A 6,523-nucleotide genomic window follows, 5' to 3' on the forward strand; every position below is an offset into this window, starting at 1 on the left:
GGGATACCTGGGTTCTTTCCAGCATCTGGCAATTTCTTTAGAGAGTTGCTAACTTTGTCTTAGCCTAGATACATGGCATCCTCAATTTCAGATGGCTGGAAGCAAGAAACAAAAAGTTGTAAAGTGACATAGGAATTTGTAATTGCAACTCAACAGTTTTGATTTGTCCTAGAAACTCTATTACCTGTTTATCTATCTACATTCATGCAACAAGTTCCATTATGAGTCACCCCAAAACATCAAGATAATTCTATTAGCAATGTGGCCAGAATGCTTTTTGGTCCCTAAGGTTACACTGTCGCAAGCTACAAACACAAATGGCGGCATAATTCAATCAAATCCATTTTGTTTGCAACTCATATCCTCTATTATTTCTTATTTCTGTCCAAATGCCAGTATCTTTGCCAGTTATCCTGAGTATCAATTTCCAGATTTCACAGCCAATAATAACACTAGCATGCACCCCCCCTTGGCTCAGGATTTCAGGAAGGTGTGATTCCAAACTTCAACATCTACTATATTTCATCTCACCATTTCAGGAAGCCATGATCCTGGACTCCCATCTATTCCAGCATTCTGTATTTCTTTTTTTTTTTTTTTAACACAAACTTTGGGATAAAGAATGTTATTTGTGCCTAACGTTCACATGTATCTTATGGTGAGCTTTTATGATTCAGTCTTTTTTTACCTACTTGCTGTTTGGGAAGAGATGAGTTCTATTCTAACCCTGACAGAATGGTGATGACAGCTAATTAAGCCTCGAGTCTCCTGACTGAGGTGACTTTCCTGCATTTGACAGATCAAGCCTGACAGAATTTACTGCTATAAACCCTTGAGATTATAACCTCTGCAGTCTAGATATCACTTCAGGGGGAGAAAGTAACCTACCTTTATATTGATGGGAAACAAGGATTTAGAGAAGTAGGAGGCAGAATCTGCAGTCAATATTGAACCAAGTTTTCTCCAAGTCACATATCTAGAAATTACAAACTCCATCAATAGATTATTTAGACTTTCTATAAGCAGCAGAGAACAGATATCAAAAAACGATACAAGACAGGTCTGTAAGATGACTAAAGGTGGATAAAGGCACTTGCATATGCAATTCCAACCTTCTAAGTTAGATCCTTAGAACTCATGTAAAGAGAGAGCTAGTTTCACAAAGATGTTCCATGATTTCCAGTATACACTAAGCAACTCATACCCACACAGACACTTTCCCCTCCATGAGGATGATGATGGAAGCAATGATGACAACAATGATGATGAAGACAATATGATTATGATGAAGATGAAGATGAAAATTATATTTTTAAAGCTTCAATAAATGGGGCTGGAGATGTGGCTAAGTGGTAAAGAGTCTGTATGTTTTTCCAAAAGACCTAGTTTCATTTTCCATCACCTACATGGTGACTCAAAACCATCTGTTCATCCAGTTTCAGGACATTAAACCACCTCTTCTGGCCTCTAAGGGCACCAGGCATGAAAGTAGTGCATATGCATACAGGTTGGCAAAACATCCATACACATAAGATTTTTATACATTTTTAAAGTATTGGAAATATCTAATTGGTATAGAAGAGAATGTTATTTATCAAGCATTGCTCAAAATATTTGGCAGAGTCTCTCTTTGAAATATTAATCATATTTATCTCAGACTTTTTCCTGACTAGATATTGAAATGGGATTTATCTTTGCTGTGCCCAGTTTTATATTTTTTTTAAAAAAGTCATAAATTTTAAGAGAGAATCTCTCATCCTCAATACCCATTTAAATTCTTCATTGTCCATCATTGAGATATATAGTTGGTCTGCATTGAGCAAAATTCCTAAGTCAGATACACAAAAATACCTTTGTACATTGTGATTCTTGTTAACAATTGTCAATTCACCAGTCATTCAAATATGCTTCTTGGTTATAAACTCATACTTGTTTTTGATGTATTTGCAATTCCACCTAATCTCTTTCACATACTAGAAGAGTTTTTACACTTATGATGATATATACATGAACAGTCTTTCCTTGCCATTTTCACAAGTATAATGGTAAATTATTCACTCACTCATCCACCACACACATCAATGAAACACATTCAGTAGCTCCTAGATCTTTCACTAAAATAGATAAATATTTAGAGAATAAAATGAATCTAGCAAGTAAAAATAAAGTGAAAAATTCAGTATATTATGCAGTTATAGTGGAATAAAATTATCAAATAATAGAATGAGAAATCATAGAAAATTAAAAACACTGAGGAACCAAACAATATGTCCTTGAATGGCCAGTGAGTAATTGAAATAATTGAGAACAAAATTTTCTTACCATCAAATGAAAATGATAGTACAAGTTACCAAAACTTTGAGATGCCAAAAAGTCATTACAACTGGAAAGTTAATAGTTATTAATGCTAATATCTAAAAGGCATAAAGATGTCAAATTAGCTGTACAATGAAAGTCAAGGTCTTGAATAAACAATTGAACCCCCAAAGCAACAAGAGATAATAAAGATAGGAGAAAATTAATGAAATGAAAGCAAAAGAACAGTTCATAGATCCAGCTAAGCAAAGAAAAAAACCCAAAAACTTATAAAAGAAGAATAAATTTACATTGGAATAGGTACCAATGAAGTTTAGAGCATCATTAGACAATACATTAAAAGTACATTTTCCAATAAATTGAAAAATATTATAGTAATAGATATATTCCTAGAAATATAACTTGGAAATATAAATCAATAAACTATAGAAAACTTAAATAAATTCATAAAAAGTAATGAAACTGAAGTAGAGATAGAAATGCTTAAGAAAGGAAAGCCTATGAGCAGACAAGATCAGTGTTATATTCTACTAAATCTTTATAAAAGAGCTAAGACTGATGTTCTTCAAGCTGATTCATGAAGCAGAAATGAAAAGAACAGCGTAAATCTTATTTTGTAAAGCTAGCATTCTCCTGTTAAAAATTGCATAAACACTGAACAAAAGGACGCATTAAAACACTCTTGTCCAATTTCTGTCATGAACATAGAGGCAAATGTTCTCAATTAAATACTAACCAAATTGGAAAACATGTTAAGAACATCATATGCTATGACCAAATATGATTCATTTAAGGATGCAAAGGTGATTCAACATGTATAATAAACCAGTTTAATGGAGCACATAAATAGGTATTAGGACAAAGGACAAAAATCAAATAATTATCCCAATAGATATAGATTTGTCTTTGATAAAGTTGAACATCCCTTAAGGGTTATAAACTGAAAAAATGAGGAACAGAAATAGCTCATTTTGACATAATTAAGGCTATATATGACAACTCAACACTATGCTAAATGGAAGAAAATGAGAGCAGTTCATCTAAAATCAGGAACAAGAGGAGGTGCCCACTCTTAGCCAATCAAAATAGTTCTCAAAATCTTGGAGCAATATGTCATATGAAAGAAATAAAAGGGGATATAAATAGGAAAGGAACAAACAAACAACAAAACCAATCTTATTTACAGATGGCATGATTTTATACTAAAAATAAGATCCGAAATATTTCACCAGAAAATTCTCAAGTCTGGTAGGAAACTTCAGCAAAGAAATAGTGTGGGAGTGGAGGAAGCCTTCAGTGAATGTATAAAGAGCTGCTGATTATGGAGGATTGACTTGCGTGCCAAAACTAGAAATGGCAGCTTCTTCCTCCCAGATGACTGCAACCTAACACTGTTTGCCTAAAGAGACTTCTCACCAAGACAAGCTAGCGCCTACCCCTGTGCTGTACATAAGAAGTATGCTGAGGTTCTTTCTTCCCCCTTTTTAATTGGATATTTTATTTATTTACATTTCAAATGTTATCCCCTTTCTCAGTTTCCCATCAGAAAATTGGACATAATTCTACCTGAGGACCCAACTATACCACTCCTGGGCATGTAGAATGTGTGTGTGTGTGTGTGTGTTTCATTTTTTATTAGATATATTCTTTGTTTACATTTTAAGTGTTGTCCCCTTTCCTGGTTCCCCCCTTCCCAGAAACTCCCATAAGCCATCTCCCCTTCCCCAGTCAACCCACCCCTGCTTCCCTGTCCTGGTATTCCTCTACACTACAGCATCAAGTCTTTCCAGGACCAAGGGCCTCTCCTCCCTTTGGTGTATAACAAGACCGTCCTCTGCTGCCAATTTGTCTGGAGTCATGGATAACACCTTGTATACTCTCTAGTTGATGTATTTTGTCCCTGGGAACTCTGGGAGTACTGGGTGGCTTATATCATTGTTCCTCCTATGGCGCTGCAAACCCCTTCAGCTCCTTGAGTTCTTTGTCTAGCTCCTCCATTGGGGACCCTGCGCTCAGTTCAATGGCTGGCTGAGAATGTCCCCCTCTGTATTTGTCATGCACTAGCAGAGCCTCCCAGGTGACAGCTATATCCAACTCTGGTCAGCAAGCACCTGTGGGCATCGATAATAGTGTCTGGGTTTTGTAACAGTATATGGGATGAATCCCCAGGTGGGGTAGTCTCTGGATGGTCTTTCCCTCAGACTCTGCTCGACCCTTTGTCTCTGTATATTCCTCTGTGGATATTTTGTTCGCCCTTCTATAAAGAACCAAATTATCCATACTTTGCTCTTCCTCATTCTGAGATTTCACCTCACACCAGTCAGCATGGCTAAGATTAAAAACTCAGGAGACAGCAGGTGCTGGAGAGGAAGTGGAGAAAGAGGATCACTCCTCCACTGTTGGTGGGATTGCAAGCTGGTAAAACCACTCTGGAAATCAGTCTGATGGTTTCTCAGAAAACTGGGCAAAATATTAACAGGATCCTACTGGAGGATCCTGCTATACCACTCCTGGGCATATACCCAGAGGATTCCCCAGCATGTAATACGGGCACATGCTCCACTATGTTCATAGCAGCCCTATTTATAATAGTCAGAAGCTGCAAATAACCCAGATGTCCCTCAACAGAGGAATAGATACAGAAAATGGGGTATATTTACACTATGGAATACTACCAAGCTACTAAAAACAATCATGAAATTTTTAGGCAAGTGGAAGGACCTAGAAAATATCATCCTAAGTGAGGTAACCCAGTCACAAAAGAATACACATGGAATGCAGTCACTGTTAAGTGGATATTAGTGCAGAAGCTTGGAATACCCAAGACACAATTCACATGCTGAGGTTCTTGTTCACTGCATACTTGGTGATGCTCCAGCAGAGCAAGTACAACCTATCTTTTCTGTCCCTATGTCTGTACATCTGTCCTTTCTACATTCCTTTTCCTCCTCAGTCAGGTCAAGGCCCAACAAATTTGTATGAGGCAAAGTAGGTAACAAAAACAAACATGAAAAAATTAGTAGAATAAGTTTTAGTAGAATAATAGTGATAATAAATTTTCTAAGAAAGAAAATATAAAAACAACTCTATCCACAGTAGCTACCAGTTGGAGATGCAGCTTAATGGTAAAGCAGTTGCCTAGAATCTACACAGCTGTGAGTTCTATGGCCAGCAGCACATAAGCCTTAGAGTGCCTGCAAATAGACCTAACTAAAGAGGTGAAAAATTTCTACAATGAAAGCTTTAACATTAAAAAAGAAAATGAAGATACTAGAATAAAGAAATCCCTCTCATGATCATAGCAGTAATATTGTGAAGATAACTGTGTTCAAATTAATCAAAAGACTCAATACAATATTAAAATTTCAAAGACAATGTCATTTAAGAACTAGAAAAAATCCTAAAAAACCACATCGAGGCATAAATTATCTTGAATAGCCAAAATGATTCTAAGTAGAAAGAAATGCTGGCAGTATTACAACACATAATCTCAGTTATAATTTAGAGCCAGTATCATAAACCAAGAGTGGCAGATACATAGATGAAAGGAATACACTTACAAATCTAGAAATATAATTAGCATCTACGGACACCCTAATTTGGGGCATTTTAAAAACAGAATACTATGTAGATCAGGCTGGTCATAACCTTCTGACCTTCGAGCCTTCACTCTTCAAATTCTGAGATCACAAGCAAGCTAAGCCACACCTGCCACTGCCATCTAGTATTTCACCAGATGTCAAAAACACTGAAAAAAGATAGCTTTTTCAAATAATAGTGGCTTAACTCAGTATCACCAGGCAGAAGACTAGAGCTAAATCCATTTAAAAAGAAGAAAGAAAGAAATTATATCCATGTTTATCAAACTGTACAAAACAAAAGCAATTCAAATTTTAACAAAGACCTGAGACTCTGAACTAGTGGAGGAAAACTGGCAAAACGCTTTAATGTAAATAAACATAAACACGGACTTTCTAAAAAGGACTCTAAGAGCTTAGAAAATTATATCAAGAATAGGAAAATAGGCTGGGCAGTGGTGGCACATGCCTTTATTCCCAGCACATGGGAGTCAGAGACAGGTGGGTTCTGAGTTCGAGGTCAGACTGGTCTACAGAGTGAGTTCCAGAACAGCCAGGGCTACACAGAGAAACTCTGTCTTGGGAAAAAAATTCATAAAAAAAAAAGAATGGGCAAATAGGATTGCATA

This window comes from Apodemus sylvaticus, chromosome X (assembly GCF_947179515.1).
Source record: "Apodemus sylvaticus chromosome X, mApoSyl1.1, whole genome shotgun sequence".
NCBI lineage: Eukaryota > Metazoa > Chordata > Mammalia > Rodentia > Muridae > Apodemus > Apodemus sylvaticus.